The sequence below is a fragment of the Ciconia boyciana genome, chromosome 19 (assembly GCF_034638445.1).
Source record: "Ciconia boyciana chromosome 19, ASM3463844v1, whole genome shotgun sequence".
NCBI classification, from domain to species: Eukaryota; Metazoa; Chordata; class Aves; order Ciconiiformes; family Ciconiidae; genus Ciconia; species Ciconia boyciana.
In genome coordinates this window covers 5,040,733-5,062,465 of record NC_132952.1, presented here as the reverse complement: position 1 = coordinate 5,062,465, position 21,733 = coordinate 5,040,733, and the positions used below count along the sequence as shown (strand labels likewise).

At 40.9% G+C, this 21,733-nt stretch overlaps 1 protein-coding gene across 6 annotated transcripts in view; it reads right to left on the bottom strand.

The window, feature by feature from the left end:
• The window catches only part of RERE (arginine-glutamic acid dipeptide repeats), a 258,495-nt gene that overhangs the window by 192,921 nt on the left and 43,841 nt on the right, over positions 1-21,733 (bottom strand). Inside the window, exon 1 of one of the 6 annotated variants that reach the window (XM_072883760.1) lies at positions 14,288-14,527. The exons of 4 other annotated variants lie outside the window; for them this stretch is intronic. The gene's annotated coding sequence lies outside the window, so the exon portion shown is untranslated. Of the gene's footprint in view, positions 1-13,715; positions 13,998-14,287; positions 14,528-21,733 lie in introns of those variants that run through there. One more of the 6 variants, XM_072883761.1, reaches the window with a different exon arrangement.

The window sequence follows — 21,733 nt, the reverse complement described above, 5'->3', positions numbered from 1 at the left end:
GAGGCAGTGGCAACCATTCCACCATCACCACCACAGACTAGCCATGGGACCATCCATACACCAATACATTACGCTTTCTCCTGATAAATCATAAAGTACTGTAAAAAAATTAATTTGCTGACAGAGGTTCCAGAAAATGACAGACTTCCAGAAGCAAAAAGGGTGAACCTTGAAAGCACGTGTATGGATTTCTTGACAGGCAAGTCTGTGGCAAAAAAAAAATAATCTGTAGTATGTTTACTAAAATAGGCAAAATATAAACATTCCCAAATGCTGTAAATTCAGACCAGGAAAACACCAACAAAGAAATCAAAGCATAAAGAGAAATTCCTGGTACACAACAGCAACCAAGCTAACAGTAACTTTAAAGGATACTTCCATGAAACAGAAACATATGTCCATTTTACAGTAGCTCTAGTTTTAAGGAGTGCATTACTATCAAAGTCACCAGTACATCACATACCTATGCCTTCCTGTGAAGTCACTTATTTTAAGACAGACATGAGTTTTGCGTAATGCTGAAAACATTAATTTGTGTGTGTTTATTAGAATGAGACCATTACTGCTTTGCAGGCAACTGCAAGTGTAAATACATCTAGAACTCTACCCGCTTACAACTAATTTCAATTTCCATTCTAAATTTTATTTTAGTACCTCCATCTCTGCAACATGTCTACAAATATTTACCAAAGCGTCCTTCCCTATACATAGATGTACATAGCTATGCTCTTCTCCATTGGATGTTTCGCTTTTAAATGGCTGAACACCCAGCTGCCCTCTCGCAATCCTTTCATCTTCTAGAAAGCCTCCAAAATATCTTCATTTAAATCACCCAAACAAAAAGTAGATCAGGTTATTTTTGAAAATCCCCTCTGAGCAGCAAAGGCAAAAGCTCTGGTCTTCAGCCACATTAACGGTTTTATTTAACTCCACACAACTGCCTGTGTATTTGAACTACTCAAAATGGAAGAATAACTGCAGGGTGGGCTCCTATGCTGAGCTGGCTGACCAGACATCTCCACTGAAATGCGGCTATAATTAGAGCAATTTCTCTCTAAAGAAAGCAGCATCCTGAGAGTTGCAGAGACCATCTACAAGACTAACTAAAGCTATGCCACTTAAGTGCTCCATAAAATTCCACAACAGTGGAAACAAATAAATTCTGCTCTCTTTCAGTCCTACGAGACAAAGGGGGAAAAAGTGGTACAATGTTACCAGAATGAGCAATAGATATTAACAGGACATATTTTTTGTTGTCCACTGTTTTAAAATACTTTTCATGTAAGCATCAAGACAGATGATACTTCTGTCTAGAGAAACTGTCTTTAATTTCAGACATTGGTCTAATTTTCTCTGAGGAGCAGCTTATTTTGGTTAATGACAGAGCAGACGTCAGAATTTTCTTTCCTACAAAGCCTCTCTTCCCAGTACAGAAGCACTGTTGTAATCATGAGATTAAGTGTGCTTATTCATGTGTGAAATGCAGGCTTGATCTGTCTCATATTATAGACTGTCTACGCAAATGGTCAGCATATTCTTCACAATTCCATAATACTTAACAACTGAAATGTATTAAAATTACATCTCACTTCCTTTATTGCATTTACAGAAAACAGTAACAAATACTTACTATTTAAAGGAGTAAAACCTTACTAGTGGAAGTATGACCTTTGATCTTTACTCTTTAGCTACATGAGCAAGTTCTGCTATGAGACAGCAGGAATACTATTCAAAAAGCAAACATACACAATACTGTGTGCAAGAACGAATAAGCAGAAGCACAGAAAGTTGTGAGACGGAGGTGTCTTGCTTAAATATAAGTTTGTCTGCAGTAAACCTATGCAACAGCTAATTATCTTTCTATATCCTTGCCAAACATTTCAAAACACATGTTAAAAGGTATTTGCAAAAAGGGTCTGTATTTCAAGAGATCATATGATCTCTTGTATGACCTTAAGTGATCAAAAACCAAAGCTGTCAATATTGGCATTTGACTTCCAACATATTTTCATCCCAAAAATAGAGCTAGGTGTCTTTTAGACATCTATGAATATGTCCAACCTGCCCAAAGTCACGCTGAGACCCTGGGAGTCCTGCAATAGCCCGTCTCCAGACTATACTCATAGGACTCAGCGAGAAAGAAAGCATACACTCACCTCCTCCCCTCAACCTCATCTCTACCACTCTAAGGAAAGAAAAAAAAAACCACACACACCACAAAAGAAAATCTACACTGCTTATGCATACAGGTATATCACAGCAAAATTTGTTACTATTCAAAGTCCCTGACTATCTTCCTGCCTCTTCAAATAGTAAGGATTTAAATCACCACTTAATATTAAGGCACAATTCCCTTGTTCAATGTGTAACATTGTGCAATTGTAATGCTTCATTTCATTTTAATCAGAAGGGGCCAGCTTATTCCCATACCATCACCAGCTAAGACAGAATGTGTAAGATAACAAATGGCAGCGAACAGGTAATTAGGAAATATTCCATCTCTTGATGTCGTAAGTTTTTAAATACAAGAGAGAAATGACACAAATCCCACAGATTTGTTTTTGACAAATAGCAAGGAAAATTCTAAGATATAGGTTAACGCATAGGATCATGAAGTAGAACACATTAACAAAAACCACTGTCTATAGTCATTTTTAGATTATTCTTTGTAAGTTAGGAAAGCAATAACATTCGCTCCAGCACCAGCAAGTAACTTCTACTACAACTCTCCTAGTGCAACTGAACCAGTGACAATCATCAAGGCACTGCAGACCTGAGAAAGCCACAGCAAGGCAACAATAGCAGTCCTGCTCAGTTCCTACAGCCACCACCACCTGCAACACTGGAAAGTTCTTCGCAAGTTCACGTAGGCAAACAGAGACTGTATTTAGACCACATTAAACAGCCCAGGGAAGTCACCTACACACTCTTCTTGCCGGTTTCCATACTACACATGAATACCAGATTTCTCATTTGCATCCAATATGACTTCTCACCGTACAAGTTTCCGTAAGTTTTTTTTCCTTTGAGTCTGGTTCACTTTTCTGGAAATCAGTGAGCTTGCTTCTTAAAAATAAATAGATGTACATAGTATCAAAGATAACAGAAAAATTCACCTTCTTCATAGCCATGTTACTGCTCCTGGGCAGCAACCAGTTGAATTCCTCATTAGATGTGAAGCACTGTTTTTGAAAAAAGGCCCAGTTCACAGGGCTCACGCATTAGGTGTTTCAATGCTATACATTATGTTTCAAACAGCAGTCTCTCTCTGCTCCGAGAACGACTGCATCAGTAATCTGCTGACCCCTGCTAATGAACCCATTTGAAAGGGACTTTGTAACTGGCCGAGTCTTTCATGAGAAGAGGAAGACGACATTAAGAAATGCTCCAAGCGATTAGTCTGCTTCTAATCTAAACCAGGAGGAAGTATTTTCACACTGCATGAAATAACTTCTGACTTTGGTCACGCTCCAGACGTTAATATAATTTCTACTTTCAGTACTCTCAGTAGATACTCTTAACTATTGTATGACTGAAGAGGTTGAATCTCATGTAACAGGATGAGGCAATATAGTTTTAATAATGTATTTAGGTCTGATCTTGTAAGTTGCCGAGAGCAGTGTTGCAAAATTAGACCGTAAGCCATTACGTGTAGAATAACCAATGCAAATGATTATTAAGCCCCACATGAAATTTGGTAGCCTCATTCACATTACAATACCACCACATCTCATCATTTGCCACCAATATAGTAATCGGGAGATGGCAGATGTACTACGGTAAAAGTTTGATTTTTGAGGCCTTGTGCCTTGCCCTCCTTAAATCCAGGACTACTCATCCTTTGTGTACTGAATGACACATTCCTCACAAAAAGAGGCCCGAAACATTTAAAGAGAAGAATAAGCACATCAAAAAAACCAAAAGAAAGTATCCTTAGCTTTCATAGTTACATGCTAATACCCCATGACATGCAAATTAAGACCACACAAGCCATGTATCATACTGAAAATACCTTCAAAAGGGAGGTTATTTTTCCTAAATGAAGCAGTATGAAATTCTTAACACTATTTTCAAGGTAAAGTTTTAAGGTTAGACACCAGTAACAGCTCTGGAACAACGTTAAAAGATTACTAAAACAGTCCATAGCAGACAAGACACTAGGCTAAGCAGAGCACCATCAACTGTTCACAGCAGTGTTTAATCAACCTGTGACCAAGGCATGTCTTTTTAAGACTTCCTTTATTCCTACAATAACATAAACTAGGATTACCATATTTCCCTTGTTCTTTCAAATAAAAGCCTGAGGTGATCCTTTAGCAACCCAAGACAGCAAAACAAATCAACACTATTTATTATAAATATGATGCAATAAAGTTTGGCTTGTAAAAGCATACCTTTGAAGATTCTTGTCTATGAAGTTTCCACCATTTACCACACATAAGCATTCAGCAACTAGTAGGAGTTTAGAAGGATGTCATGTCACAAAGTTTTTCCCTGAAACACTAACCTAATCAGGAGCTGACTTAAGAGCTACTTTCAAAATACTACAGAGGAAAATTCACCATGTGCCATTTACCCACGCAACTGGGACCTAATTAAATCCATCCAACACTTCAGGGATTAGCCTGTTTTCTCCTACAGTCCCGTAGCCTCTCCCATGAGATAACATATACAGCTATGGTGAGATTTATTACGTGCTGACTAGTTCTTAACATATGCTGAATTATCATCTGGCCTGTGAATCAGAATGAACTCTGCTATAAGTGACACTTCAAAACAATTATGTAACTATTTTTTATTCAGAATATGAAATAGATTTTTATGTATAGCATTTTAGTATCAAATGGCATTGATAGGGCCAAGAAAGAACAAGATAAACTCCTACAGGATATTTATCAAGCTCTCAGCTCAACAAAGTGGAAAACTTCTCATGAGTTTTCAGTAGTGCTGTGCGTATTATTTCTTTGTCCATTACTTCCTAGACAGGTATAACTTCACTCACACTCCTCAGAGTTTAAAAAAACTCCTACAAATTAGTAGCCTTTTTGGAAAGGGAAAACAAAACCACCACCACCCCCAAACAAAGCAAAAACCAGAGCAAGAGTTCTGAGAAAAAAATCCCTATTTAATTCCAGACAAAAAAAACCAACCACAAAACACACACCACACAACCACTGTTTTCCTCACATATTAAGAACTATGCTTCAAAACAAAAATAAATTGAAGTCGTCACATTCACAATTTAGGCTGTAAGAGGCAGGAAAAGTTTCAAACATGTCCTAAAGATAATCACAGGGAAAGTTTCTATTATTCATCATCTGTCCACATACTTATCTACAGGACTAAATCACTTGTTTATCTGCTTAAAAAGAAGAGTTAATATACTTTAGAACTTCCATGAAAGCAAACTCAAAACAAACTTAACCTACTGGTGCATTTCAAGTGTTCAAACTGCATTTATAAGTCAATTTTGAAGAAAATGACACCAGTGTTTATAAAGCACGTCTGGCCTGGTTGGAGTTTCCTTGAACTCCAAGATATCCAGAACAGCAATGCAAAAAACACACTGCAGAATCTCATGCTTAGTTTAATATTTTCAATGGGTTTTTCAGCTGCATCAGCTGTCTTTAGGAACCTTAATAAAGACGCAGGAACACAGAAGAGGTAGCCTTATGCGTGGTGCACTCTTTAGCTTGCAGCAGAATAACTGAGGTATTCTTCTGAAGCAGCCTGGTAAGGACTTGATTTTTCCACTATGCAAAAGCCTATGATAGAAACCGAACATACCAGTTTAGCTTAAAGTCATGGTATTGTACTACTGCCAGAGAGTCCGTTCACACCGTTTTAATAAAGCTCATACAGATTTGCATGTGCAGAGGTGCTGTCTTACCTGCATTATGCTAAGCTTCCACTTCTGCCATGCCAGAGGGCTTTGCACCGAGATCCAGGCGAGATGCTCGTGCCACCACCACAGCACCAAGATGAACGTGGCAGCCAGTAACCCCCACCCCAGCTCAAGGAACAGCTCAGGCTGGTCGCCTCTTGGAGCTCTCTTGTGAGACCCACATCAGCTTCACACCACACATCATAGCATGGGTTTCAGAATAGAGAATGACCTCAGAATTTTTTTCACCTGACATACAATGCTTATAGTTTATCTCCAACAACAATTCTCTACCGTCAAATTGAGCTGAGAGATGCGTACTGAGCAAAGATTTAGCCATCAGAAATTTTGTAGTGCTCCTGAAATCCTAAACCACTGTTGAACTCCCACATGACTGTTACAGAACAAGACAGTTATATTTACCTTTTGCATCTCAGATACCACAGTATGTCCTCAGAAGAACAGCACTCAGCCGAAAGCATAGAGTCAATAAAACTTTATGCCAAAATATAATTTTATACAGCAGCATTTGTTAAAAAAGTCAAACTCTGAAGTTCAGCATGTACATCTTTAGCTTCATTCTAATATATATTACTGACTCCATGCTTTAAAAATCCACAAGAACTGCTTTTACCAACTAAGAGTTTGCACATCTTTCTAGGGCAAACTTCAGACAATTAGTCCCTCAAATCCAGACTCCGAGTCTCAAGTACCAGCAGACAGAAGTGGCACGATGCAGGAGGGTACCACAGGCACCTGGCCACCCTCATTATGGCCTTGCTGGAAGAAAAGCCAAGGTGGTGCCCGTAATGGGGGCACACTGCTGAACTCCAGTAAATCCGCAACTGCCTCACAAGCAGCTAAACCATCCCTCCAGTAGAGGGGACTGCCAAAGGAAGCACAGGTAAAACAACCCCAAGGCAAACCATTCCCAGTTGTGATTTAGAAGTTGTAGCTATACTTATTTTTCACGTTAACAATATTTTAGTCACAAATTGTATCAGTCAAAGCCACGGATCTCACTTGTGCACAAAGTCAAGTTAGGCTAAATTTTTTTTTTTTTTTCAGTATTAAAAAATTCACATTGATATTCCCCATGTGCTGGAGCATTTGATCATGTGCTACTTGAGTCAAAAATAGAGCATCATGTCTGGTTTTTTCCAAACACCACCTTTTCTTATGTCAGTGCTGCACAGAAATACCTTCCCAACAGATGAAGTTGCAACAGCTACAGCCATTCATGAAAGAATTCTTTCAGTTTAGGCCAGAACATACTTCAAATTCCCTTAGCAACAGTGGCATGTACTATTGTAAAGAGAACAGAGCCAAGGTGAAATATTATCAAGAACTGAAAAACCTCACAGAAAACCTATACAAACAGATGGCATAATTTGTTTTTTTAAATGCTACTTAGCATTTACAGCTGGAAGTGGCAAATATCTAACATGCTTTGAATATGCAAATTATAAGATCAACACAAAAGAGGACAATGCAATTTCTTTTAAAGACAGGCAGTCATAATGTTGAAACAGACTGCAACCAATTTTCATACACTATTCATAATTACTTTATTACACTGTGAAAGGGTAATCAGTTTCCAAATGATCTAATAACCTTGGGCTGCTCTTAACTCTTTTACACCAGTCTTAAGTACAAGCACAGGCTAGGTCTCCAACCTTAAGCCAATTACAATAGTTTAATATTAAACACACAGGTTAGATGTGTTCTTCCTCACATCCTCTCATACAAACCAGCATACAAGATTACCTAAGAGCATTCAATTAATACACAGGAACTGCTATATATATTAAAAAAAAAAAATCCATTCCCAGCCCTAAATCTCAGAGGGATAGCTTTATTATCAGGAAAGGAAAATCTGATTTTTGGCTCCTTTGTTAGATTTCAATAGGAAACTGAGCAAATAGAGTATGTTTTGACTGCTTGGAAGAGTAAATTCTACAGGGATCTGTTACTATGTCAAACTTCTTTTAGAAGTCCCCAACCTTAAGTGCTTGAATTGTATTGACTCTTATATTATGGCTCAGTCATTTTCATAGTCTTGTAATTTAACTGCCTGCTGAGGCCACTTTTAGTCATCAGTCACTGACTAAATCCAAGAAACTTCACAACATGAAAAAATACAGATAACTACATTCCCAGGCCCAATTTTTGCTTGGGTTAAAATACCTACTCCTCTCTGCTGGGTTTCTACAGTTTTCCAGGCAATATACGGGGGGGCCCGCTGGCAAGAACAGAAAGGCTGTGAACTTCCCACAGTCAGAGGAAGTAACATATTGGTCCTGCTTTAGGTAAGTATGTTGATTTTGTAGACTGATTAGATTAATGGGCTGAAACCTTCGCAGTAAAGAAAGAACCTAAAGTGACGTCATTTTTAAGTTTTAGAACTTTTTACTACCATCATTTTACTACCTAGATGAACAAGAATGGATATTTTAATCCATAGTTCTGTAATCTCTAATGTAATGGCTAAACTCTCTGCACTTTCTCCAGTTCCCAACAACAATGATCAAAAGAGAGGCCCTCATCTTCTAAAACAAGATTAACACACAAATCCTGACAATAGTGTTCAAACTACAAAATGCTTTTAATTTTAAATATCTAAACAGAATAAAAGCTTACCAGACTCCAGATGCTGCCAAAACACTTATTGCCTATTAACAAAAAATCAGCTTTATTTCAAAACCAAGTCATTTTGATCTCTACAAATAAGCAAATTCACAAAGAAAACAGTCAAAACCAAAGCCTTTTTTTATTGCTGGTTTCAAGAAAACTCAAATCAGCACCTAAGACAATTTATTACGTGTACAAAACTGGTGTTACAGAAGCAGCAATGTATCTATAGCAAGATTGGTTGGTTTTAATAAAAGGTTTACCATCATACAGCTTTGCACAGTCAGTTCATTAAAAAAAGAAAAAAGACTGGAAAAATCTGCAAGTATCTAACTTCTAGGAACCAATACCAATACATTCCCGATTTGTTAGCTCACACTGTATTGTCATCTTATATGAAAGTTATATCCATTTTCAGAGAAACCTAATCAAAGCAAGTTCACTTTCAAAATTTGCCATTACTTCCCGAGAGAAAGCATACAGCGACATTGTTAATGCTAAATTTACAGCCACTATTTCTCCTGTGCCTTTGCTAACATGAAAAAAAGACTGAATTCCAAACCCACCATTATATTAAAAAAAACAACCCATGTGGTTATAAGAAAAATCTACACACCACAATCAAATACTATTTATTCCAGTAGTAAAATGTTTATCCAATCACCAAGACCTCTTCTTGGCAAAACTTGACAAAAAAGTTTCCTAAAGGAGGCCAGCTTGTTTTAATCATTTACATTTTTCAACACTATTTGTTCTCACTTTGTATCCAAAGGTCAGAACTCAAACCACTACCCCAGGCAAACTTTGGAATAAATATTATTTTTGCCCATTCTTCTGGAAAGAATTTCACCTCTGTTAAGAAAGTTGAAGTATAAAAAACAGATTTCCCTCTGATCTATTTAAAGATGCTTCACAGTGTTTTTAATAAACAGAAAGCTAGCTTAAATAGGAAGTTTTTCTATGGGTCCTGTCATTTATTACTTAATGCAGTGTTACATTGTTTTCCTTTCTTTAGTAATAGAGAAATTTGTTCTGTGAGAAATATACACACCAACATGAGAAACAGTTAAACAAAGAGCAAGGCTAAGCAAGGTCCAGTTGACATGACAGTGAACTATGTCAACTATGATTCCAGTTTCCCTGACACAGCCCTTCTTCCCTAAAATGCCCCTTCTGAAATAGTCTGATTTTATACATATTAGAAAATACTTGCCCATTAATCTACGTGTTATTGGCTAGTAAATTACTCCAAGAAAAGGCCTGCCCATCTTCATTACTTTGAACGCTTCTATCCACACCACATGCAGCTCAGTGATGCGTAAGATCAGAAAACTGGAAAAACCTCCCCTCACACACCAAAGCCACTTCTGCTGCCCCTCGGACAGACCTATTTCTAAAGCAATGCTCAGTGTCCTGCGAACAAAGATGAAAAACTTTGTTTAAAGACTCATGCGATTGCCTATCAATATTAGAGATTCACATCAGAGCATCAGGTAGCTTTCTATTCTAGGACTACAGTGATTAAGACACCATTGCTCTTATTCCCTCCTTAAAATGCAAAATAGAGCTACTCAGTGTCATTTACTGATCCGAGTCTTACACTTTAAATACACAAGGTTCAAAAGAAAAAAAAAATATTTTAAAGCAAAAAGCAGACATCTTGACAAAGACATCACAGCTCATGAAAATTAAGAAAACTAATATGCAGGCTTGTTGACTGACCCAATCACATCTGTAAGCGACCACTTCAATGAAGCAGTCAACGCTACTCTGCAGCATTTAGAGAGATGAATGTGCTGAGCATTTGCATCAAACACCACAGGCTATATGGAATTTCTGCTTCCTAACGCCTAGAAAACGCTGCTAGTTCTACCCAATCTTCTGAATCTCTTAGCTATGGAGCCAAGAAAGCCAAGTCCCCAACAACCATCACACCCTTAGAAAGACGCACACCCTCAGACACACTTGCAACTTCGCTCCTGAATTGCTTTTGTTTTCTGCCTGGTGTGTTCAGCTAAAGTAGAATTAGAATTTCTTTAACTAGATATGTCTGGCTGAGAACAGTGGCAGTTCAAACCCAAGTTTCACTCCCAGTTTAGTCAGCCCTGCTTTGGGGACAAGGGTAACAATGGCCACCAGAGAGATATGGGCAACAGCTGGGGCCTGTAACAACACCCACCAACACCTTTTCATCCATTCATCTGTCAGAGCCTAGGCTAATGCTGCAAAGAAATATCCTTAAATTGAACATCACTTGGCCAAAACAGCATTGCATGATAATCTTAACATGTGATGTTTATTTCCACACTCTGCCTTCATAATTGTCTTCTTACTAGTAACTGGATCTCAGGTGAAATATGTTATCAGTATATATCAGCAAATTACAGAAGTACTGGTTTTCAGTGTTTTACAAACTGCTTTTACTCCTAATTCAGCATACACAGTATCAGCACAATCTCTCTATACCATTTGAAAAACTCCCAGAACGAGGAAAGATTAACATATGCACACTGACCCAACATTCAGAGCTAGCTCTATAAAGACATACATTCATTAAAGAATACAACGCATCTCTGCAAGAGACAATCCTCCTAAAAATCTACAGCACCCCATTACCAAGACAAAGCAGAAAATTATTGGAAGGATGGCTTTTTCTGCCTATAAACCTCAACCCTATCAAATGCTACCAAGTAGTTAATTTAGGTCCTCAGTATGGGATTTTTGGACTATAAGCTGGATATCAAGCTGTACTTGCAGTTGATTCTGAAGTAACTCCACTGAGTTTGTGGAGATCTGAATGTTTTTCACCTGCTGAAGTTTGGTCCATTAAATCAAAATTTCATCAGTATGAAGATTACCTCAGGTGCCAAAAAGGAATTGCATTGTTTCTGTACTTTACAAGTGGTTTGTTTGGGGTTTTTTTTCAGATAGAGAGTACAAACACCCTTTAAGTGCTTTACCTACACATAGGTCAATCACTAGAGCAGGAACTCGTTCACAGTACACCAAAAAAAAAACCCACCCCAAAACCCCCAACCCATCGCTGACCCTGTAAAATCAGGAAGTTAGGGGCTCCTTCTGGCTACTCTTAAGCAAAACAATAGGTAGCATAACCCCCCCCAACCCGAAAAACCAAGAAGGTTTAGGATTAGGTTAATAATAAATAGCTTATCTTCTTTCCCGCACACAAAAATCAAAACAAAGCTCTCTCGCAGATGAGCCACGCACATCAGGAAACAAAAGCCCCATCTTGTCACCTTTACATAAATAAAAGTAAGCAAAAGAGAGCTTGGGACACACACCAAGAGATTCTCTACAACCTGTAGTAAAATTGCAAAGACAGTCAATGCATTCTGACAGAACAGCTGTATACATCATTATGTTAATTAAAATTAAAGTCTCATCTACTTAGCATACAAGCAATCCGCTGAACCTTGGTGACAAAAGGAAGGAACCATTTCCTCACAGAGGCATAATCACATACAACTTGAACAAGTTGCCTGCTTATACTGAAGGCCACAGCATAAAAGAGATAGAGGAGTATTTAAGAAACAGTCCTGGCTATTTTAAGTAAAACAAAGCCCTATCAACTCCAAAACACACACAAAGGAAGTGGTAGGAAAGATTACGTCAGCCCTCGCCTCAATTCATAAATCCTAACCGCAAAACAAGACAAATTCTTAACTGCCTTTCTCTGGAAACACGTCTAAAGTGAATACATGCAGTTTATGTCTTAAAATACGCTATTGAACAACACTCGCTGATGCATCACTTTCCAACAGCCACGGGGGGCGGGGGGGGGGAATGGTGTAATCCTCGTCCATGCGATCGTGCAGCAGATCAAAGCGCGTTTCGAGAGCCGCCCGCACGCAGGCAGCGCGCCCGAGCACAATGCGCGCTCCTCCGCGCGCCTTCCGCTGCTCCCGGAGAGCTTTGCACAACAGTCCGAACGCGGCGAAACGGCAGGCTTGGAAAAACAAATGCAAGCTTTTAAATGCTGCTCCTACACAATTCTCAACTTGCTGTTAAGCATCGAAAGCGTCTGTCTTGCGATATTGGCGAGGCATAAATATTCAAAAGCGCGATCGCCTGTAAGAACAAGAACTGACAACAATGCGGAGTTGGTTGCACGTCTGGAACTAATTGCCTGCAGATTAACGGCTTTACAGCCGAATAGTGCTCGGCTGTAGGGTTTTAAATCCAGTTTACTTCAACTGAGTTTCCAGAAGAAACATACCGGTGGAGCATCTGAAACTACACCTCACTAGGTTTCTATTCTCAACTTTCCTCTCCTTCACGCCTAACATTAAATTAAAAATAAAAAGAAAAAAAAACCACACAAACGAAACACAATTAAGCCGCCTTGTCAACTGCCATTTCCATTCCCATGCAATGCAAGCAGCCCCATATGGCTGGGAGGCGGCCATCCAGGCACACAATGCCCCGTGCAGCGCAGAGCCACATGCACTCAAGAGGAGCTTAAAACCAACTGCAAAACAAAGCAGAGCTGGTTTCTTCCTCAGGAAACAAAGTGGCCAAGCAGGTCTCCTGTCGCTATCTTAAAACACGATTAAACATCGCTAAAAAAAAGTTACACCACACACCGTACCAATTAGTACTTCAAAGGCATTCCATTCTATCAAGTGCAGTGAAAAAGTACTTTCGTTCAGGAGAGGGAAAATGCAATCCTTATCTCGTTTGCTGAAAGAAAACAGAATTAAACGCAGCACTCTGTTTAGCTTAACTGTTTATATTTAGAACAGAGAGGTAAAGCATTTGTTACGGAAAGAAAAGCCGGCAGTCTTAAAGCATTCTGAACTTCCCAGGCCAATAAAAACTATTGCTTCACCTACCAAGTGGATCCAACTTTTTCTGAAAAAAACTGGAGTAGCCAAAAGGGGAAGAGAGAATTAAGTCAAGCTTCTTCTCCATCCAGGTGTTTTCTGTGTTAGCATTGGCTAAGTAACAGTTAGTCAACTTTAGGAGCAACCCTAACAATGTTCCTCTTGGCAACACAACGCGTGTGCGCAAGGCACCAAAGTTACCCGACCAGTCTGGCTTGGAGACCCCCTCTACTGACCCTGGTCTGTCATTCTACAAGCAGATCCTCGATCCCCTCTCTGCAACCCTGCCGCTCTGGGGCCTCCACCAACTCCAAGGCGAAGGTCCGGCCGCTCTCGGCACCGAGGGGTGCACTCACCGCCAGCCTCGGGCTTAGGCTCCGCAGCTCTCGGAGGTGCCGGGCAAAGACAACTCGGCTGCAATCCCCGCGGCTCTTACAGCCTGACCCCGGCAAACCCCTACTCCTCCTCCGGAGCCTGCGGAGGGGACGGGGGGGCGGCCGCGGAGCCCAGCGCCGCGCTGGACCCCGCGAAGAAGAGGAGGGCGCAGGGGAGGGCAGAGGACGGGAGGAAACGGGGGCCGGGGGCGACGCGGCGGCGCAGTTGGTGAACAAAAGGAGGCCCCTCCGCCTCGCCGCCCAGCAGCTGGGCCGGGGCGCGGAGCAGGCGGCGGAGCGAGCGGCGTCGCCCGGGCCCGCCGCCCGCCCCCGCCCCGGCCGGCCGCCCCCTCAGCGGCGCGGCTGCGGGCGCCGCCACATGCCGCGGCCCCCGCCCGGCAGCGGGAGGAGGCGGCCGCGCCGCGCGGCCCCGGGAGGCGGCGGCGGCAGCAGGCGGCGCGGGGGAAAACCCGGCGCGGAACCCGCCCGCCGCCCGGCCCCGCCGGGCCCCCCGCTACCCGCGCCCCGCCGCGCCCCGCCCGGCTCTCACGCACCGGCCCGGCCCGGCGCCGCTTCCCCGGTCCAGGCGGCGGGGCGCGGGCAGGCACACGGAGACACACGCTCCTTCCCCCGGCGGCGGCCCGCCTCTGCCTCCTCCCCGCACAGCCGAGCCGGAACCGGGAGCCCCGTGATTGATGGCAGCTCTTTAATAGCGTGGTCCGCTAGAAAATGCATCTGCAAGCAAGGCAGCGAGGAGGCAAAGCATCCCCGGGAGTGATCAGCGGCTCACATCCCAGAGCTGCAGCCAGGAATATTAATGCAAGCAGCCCGCCTCGCCTCTACGACCGCTGATCAAAACACACAGGGGGTGGGGAAAATGCAGATAAAACAGAGGGGTGGAGGGAACACATCCACACGCAGCATTCATTCCTAAGATGGATAAGAAAGAGATGCCTGTCCAGTGTCACATTAAAAGACACTTCTACACAAGGATTTTGTTGCAGCGTATTCAATTAGTAAGCCATTTTGTTCAAAATCCTTTCTACGACGTCCTCCCTCCCCCCATCAGAAACAGAAAATCATCTGCTCAGCAAAACATGTTCCTTTTAATTGTATTTAATTGGCAATTTTTTTTAAATGACGACTACTTATCTCTTACTATGGGTCTTCATGCAAACCTGTAACTTGTCTGAACCCCACAATGTCTTGCACTGTTCTTTAACACCACAACCGTGACCTTTCAGCTGCTAGTACCAACTTAATTTTAGAGCAAAGCTTTGCTATTTCCCTTGCAGAATAACATGCAAAACAAGTCATCTATGTAATCCATTACCTCAGGGCAACGTACCCTTCTTCCCTGCCAAGCAAATCCATTTCCTAGCCATGCAGTAGTATTTTACCTATAAAGTCAATAAGGGAGTACACCTTCTCAGAGCTGGTTTTACAAAGCCAAGTTAAAAAAAAATTAAAAAAAATAATCATCAAGCTTCACAGACCCAGTTAATTAGAGCAGCACCCTCAAGTACTGTCTGCCAACTTATTCTTTCCAGATGCTGTTAATTATTTGTAGTTGTGTATTTTTCCCTCTATTTATCCATAGATATTTCTACCATGTTTTGTACGATAGCACGGGAGTCCTTCAAAAAACAAAGGTCCAACAGTCAAAATTTATTCTGTACTCTCTAGAAATAGCTACCTAAACCCACTAACAGAGCTGAGGTAGCTGATTAATTCTAATGCCCTTGCCACACTGCAAGACGGCTATGATCAATACAAATTGAAGATGGTGTGCAGCACAAGCTTCGCTCCCGCAATATCCATTGTACAACAGCTTCTGAACAGGAGCCTATCTTCGAAAGACCTGCTTCAAAATAAGCTCTGTAACCGAGTAGCCGTGTGATAGCTCCAAACCCGCCGGAGCTGAAATTCAAACCTGAAGTCAGTACAAAGCAACTGCATTGCATTTATCCTCACTTCAATTTTCTAATCAAATGTGGCCTGACACCTGGCAAATCATAGAAAGGAACTTACTGCTCCAGTGTGTATTTAAATGAGTGTTTACTTCTAATGACTTCCAAAAGAGCTTTCCAGCAGTAAGTTCATTCAAGCCAAGTTCCATTTATTTGAAAAATACCCTGTTTGATGGTATTGTTCAAAAACACCTTATCCCTTTAGGAGAGGTGACCCAGCCAGCTTGGACCACAAACCCTAAAAGTCAGTATATATTGGGAAAATGCACTCAAATTTTTAAAAAAGTGTATCTGTAGAATTTTGTGTATCCCATTAGGGCGAAAGTTGCTCAAACAGCACAGAGTACAGCATCTAGCAGTTTGAACACAGCAACAGAACTGGAGAGTACTCTGGAACCTCAGACACCGTCTTGCAAATCCAAGGCAAACCAACTTCAGAATTCAGCAGTGTGGTAGATGGCAGGGAAATCATCTGAAGTCCCATCTGTTTTTATACAGCATATTGGAGATTCTTGAATGAACAGAACAGCTACAGTATTCAATCACTGGCATCAGAAACAACCGAACTTTCACTAATTGGCTTTCCTATGAGATATGGAGATCTGCCCCCATTTCATAGACTAAAATAAAAACACGCACAGAGTACAGCCTCAAGCTCCATTTTGCAACAGGGATTTTTTTATCTTGTCTTTTGGAAATGGATTATAAACAAAGAAGATCTTTCCTTGGTCATGAAATACACCTTTGCTAGCCACAACATTATAAACTTACAACAGCATTTCTTTTATCAAAACTAAAAGCATGCATGTCTGAAAAAGCAAAAAAACAACCCCAAACTTGGGGTTTGTGTCTGTATAACTCAAGACTGCTCAAGCAAAAGCCACCTCCACAAGGGTTAGGCAGATGTACCGTAGAGAAAGACCTAGAGCGGGCTTGAGCAGAGATCCACTGAACGACTGCTTGGGAACAATTGCTGGCAGACCTCGCACAACATGTCGTTGCGTTTGGTCCAGCGTGCATTACTTATCTGGTGTTATACAGCGAAATAAAGCTCAATTCCATCGCATGCAAAATCCAGCCCAGTTTTCCTGGCAGCCTCCATTTATCAAAACGACCCTGTCATGTCGAGTACCATTAACAGATAATGAACTGAGACAAGGGATGCAGTTACAAGCAAAGCACTCCGCATGCTACAGGCCTAAGCACGCAGCCAAGTGAGCCGACATCTGACTTTATTATAAACATTATAATTAAATAGAACACCTAGTTGAAGAAACACTAAGGTCGTGACAATAAACAACAGAAGCTGGAAATCTGAAAAAATAAGGCTTTGACTTGCCGTCAGTAATTCCTGACATCGCTTAAAGGCCTGTACACATACGCCCAGGTACACCTTCTCTCCTTCCCGCTAAGAGCTGGAAAGCACTCGTTAACTTGCAGGTTTTGGTTTTTCAGTGCTTTCCGTGAATACTGCAACACTTTGTATACTGTACCTACGCACTTCAGCTCATGAAAGATTGAGCACTGAGAAGTGCAGGCAGTGTATCTTCAAAGGGCCGTAAAATGTGCTGCTTTCTAGACATACTACTCATAACAAACACGAATAATTCATAACTTCGCACAAGAATCCTACGATAGTTGAAGATTAAATAGACATACAAATTTGAAGAATATTAAATACAGATATACTCCCTCCAAGCCACAAGATCTATCGATCAGCAGCATTCTCCACTTCTTCCAACAGAATTAGCCACCAAGTACACATAAACATTTCACCCACTAGAAAAACTGCTCCAAAGGAGCAGTTTCAGGTCTAGCAGATATGTATACACTTGAAACACAAGCTAACCATAAACAGGCTTAATGAGATTATACAGATTAAATGGGTAAATTAACTTTTTTTTTAAGAGACATCCAAGACAAAGAGGTCCCACAAACACTTAAAAGCAGCTCACTCTGAAGTCATGCAGTTGACTCATCCACTTAAAGTTTTTTTAAAAGCAGGTTCAAGTGCACTGTCTGGCTTGCACTAATTGCACAAAAAGAAGCCTTAAACTTACTTCTAAGAACACATGGGGATGTGATCATGACAAGCGTTTTCTAAAAGCTAATAAACACTACCTCCCAGCTTAGGCAAGCAACAAGTGCAACACGTTAAACCCCTGCTAAGCTGAACCTATTTTTAAAAGGGGACTTAACACTGTCTTCAGAGCTCCACGTAAATCAAGCTCTCCCTTTGGATTTGGCATTGGGGCGGGAAGAGGAAGGGAGTAGGTTCAAGGAGAACAAGCTAACAGCTTAGTATTATTGCCACAGCACTGTTTTTCTGGTGTGTCACTTAATTCCAGTCCTCATCAAAAGTTTCCCTTCCACTATCAGTGCATATATTCCCAGCCAAAATAACAATGATACCTCCAGTAAAACAAAAAGCCTGAAGTAGAGGCAGTTTAAGCTGAAAGTTTGCTAGAGAATTCCTGAGGCAGTCAACTGAAGATTCCTTAGCAGAGGAAAGGAAAAGTAGGCTGGGCTACTAGCATGACAGGTCACCTCTCAACTGCTCAGAACAGGAGCACTCAGTATTTGTTACCTGCTTCTGTTTTCCATTCAGCATCAAAGCGTTTGGGCTCTACCTATTCTAAATACAAAACCTTTGGTCAGGTTAGAGGTGATGTTTTCTTCCTCTGCAAATAATGCACTGTTTTATTAGTATAAACACAGTGACAATAAATGATACTCAGCTCTTGACAAGACACTACTGTCTACACACAGATTTCTTCAAACCTCCTTGAAGCAGGAAAAGTCTTGTCCACACTTGTGGATCTGTGAGCACATGTGAATACACAACAGGAAATGTGCATTCAGTTTTAAGCAGCTTCTTGCCACAGCACTAATTCAGCTACAGCTTGCTCCACAGTTATCCGAGGGTGCTTTTCCACGCTCCTAAAACGTAATCTCTAAGAGGAAATTCAGTGCAATGTTATTATTGCTTCAACATAATCAAAAGGCCATTTAATTCTGTAATCCAAGCCTGCCTAAGGAGAATGTAAACTCTGCACACAGTTAAACAGCGTCTTGTCCACTTCCGCTCCACCACGTTTACATATACAGCAGACAGCAGTTCTTAAAATCCAGCACACGAAGAGTGATTTTAATTTAGTGTATAACTGCTGCAATTTGGATCAACCATTTCCTTGCCTCTCTCAAATCCCCAAATAGAACCTGTACCCTTTACAGACCATGAACCTTCAGAGGTTTGGCTTTTTTTGTTGGGTTGAATTTTGGTTCTTTGGTTTTGGTGAGGGGTTTTGGTTTGGTTGGTTGTTTCGGTTTGGGGTGTAGGGGTTTTTTCCCCCCAAGCCTCTAGGTATGCAGCAGCTAACCTAGAACCTGCTAAACCTAACTACTAATGCTATCACACATTTTATGGTTCAAGAACTATGACTCCTCTTCTGTACTTACGTGGTGTTCAGGTTTATATTTCAGAAGACCTCCAGTCAAGTTGTAAGTCCTTACAGGTCACTATTAAAATCTGACACCACATCAATATTCTGGGAAAGGAGGACCCTATCAAGTACAGAAGAGTCTGAGGAACTTCAACCTCATTTTAACCACTCTTAGACCCAAGACTTCCAGGCACCGCCCTTGTTGGTGGCAGTTGTTGGTGACAGTTACAGCAACTGCTTTGCCACCCCTGTAAGGTAACACCTTTGGACCAAACTCCACTTGACAAGAGAGGCCCAAGTCTCAAGAGCAATGCACAAGCACAAACAAAAATCCTCCAAAGAAAAAATTAAATAAATGCCAAGCCCTGTGCGCTGGTGGTACTTACTGCTTGTTAATATAATTGCATGTTTTTAGGTAAAAATGCAAGTTGCCTCAGATTCCCTCTCAGCCCATCCAGAACCTCTGACACAGCCAAAAAATTACTGTTGGTACAGTCAGCGCATCACTCAACTGAAGAATGGGGATAGAGACTTCAAGGATATAAAGTCCTGTGTAACTCCATTCTACGTGGCTTTGGAAGAAAACTGGTAGGTTATTTTTATACAGCATCTTGGATGCATGCAGCTTTTCTGTCACAGGAGGAAAGAAAAAACAAAAGTTGCTCCCCCAGGGAGCTGTGAAGACTAAGGCAATTCACATGCTAGCATATGAAATCTCAGGATTTTACAGGAAGGCCTAGCTTAGTAAGCGTTGGGGGAAAAAGAAAAAAAATAACCAACAAAAAACCCAAACCAAAACCAGCCAGATACAGTCCAGCCCACTAGGAGTTCAATCTCAAGTCCCCATACAATTAAGTGAATGTTTAATGTCAAGACGTACCCTTCTTCTTCTCCCCCCTCCAAATGCTGAAGACTCAATTCTGCCAACTACATAAACCCTTGAAACCAGACATCAATGCACCCAACAAAAAGCCCAAGAAAAAACAAACACGAGGCGGAAAAGGGGAGACAGCATCTTCTATTTACAGTTAAAACTTAATTCAAGGACAATGCTCTAAAATAGCTGCACCTCCAAGAGGACAAAATTCAGCCCGAAGGACAGTATGCTTTCTTTGGGAAGAGAGAGGGGGAGAGGGGGAAAAAAAAAGGGAAAACAAAAAAAGATGAACGAGCTGAGCAACTTGGCAAGATGTTTAAAATAAAATCTTTCATGCACATAGGTAAGTATGTAAGTACAAAGTGTAATAAACTCAGTTGGGATATTGTAACCAAGCTACTAGGGAACAAGTAGTGAGACAAGAAACTTTAAACCCAGCTACAGCTTTCATATCCGGAAATCAAAACAAACCAGGCAAGACAAATTTAAGCAAAAAAGTTTATGCCTGCTAATCAGAAATCACTTTTTTCAATATTTCTCCTCTGGTTTGTTTCTTCTTCTCTGCAGGGACCAATACTTAAATTCAAAAATGTTTTTGTAGCAAATCCCTGCCCTGGGAAACTCCAAATTACAGAATGGTACATTGTAAGCCAAGAATATTAAAACAAAATCCAGTTGTGTCTGCCAGATTTTGTGGTACTTATGGCAAGACATCAACCTGTTCAACAGCTTCTTGAATTTAACTACAAAGTGGCACACACAATTTATTTTAAAAGGTATTACCTTAAACAAAACAAGAAAAAATCCAAATATTTGTCAAGAAAAAAGTCGTATTTGAGAGGAAAATTTTACATACTGGAAAATTTAATAAATGGATTTTTAAAAAAGCACGAGAAGCCATTTGTTCTCAGCTGTATATAAAAAAGCAAACAAAATAAAACTCTCAATAGTTAGATATGCAGGGGGAGGAGGGGAAGGCAAAGCTAAAGAAAAGGAGGGAAGGAAGAAGTAAGCAAATGCATCTTTTTCAACTCTATCAAAGCAATTGTAAAACAATGGAAGTTTGCCTCTTCCTGCTTCCAGTTTCAACTAAAAGTAACTTTGGAAATGGAAAATTTGATACCTCTATCAACAGCCTGTGGTATGTTTAAACTATTATAATATAAAGCATGCTCATACTCCCAAGCTAAAGGAAATGACTGCCAAATGCTTCCTTTACAATCTTCCTTCCAGAATAAGACAGATTCTTTACCAAGAGACTTTTCTCAACACATCAAGTATAGCAGAAATTGAACTAACAGATACGCAAAATTTGCAATGGATTTACAGTCTTTTAGTGAAATCACAGCAGAGATAGGAAATGTGACTACAGCTCACGGTTTTTTAGTGCAGCAATCACTTTCATATTCAAAGGCTTCTGAAAATTCAGGACTTTTTTTTAGGTGACAATAACCATAGGATGTGACCATACCTATAGTAATCTTTCCCTCCAGACGGGGAGATAAGCTCTAAAAACAGGAAGTTTCTACTATAATCTTGAAAAAATGTTAACAGTCTGAAACCGCATGGCTCCAGTTCAGTTACGTGGGGAAGAAACCCTTGATTTCCCAAAACTATGGGAGAAGATACCTAAGGTATGAAACTAATTCAGGCATTGCTCCACCACACTCCTCCAGAATCCCCCAAAACATGGAATAATGTGAAGGTTCT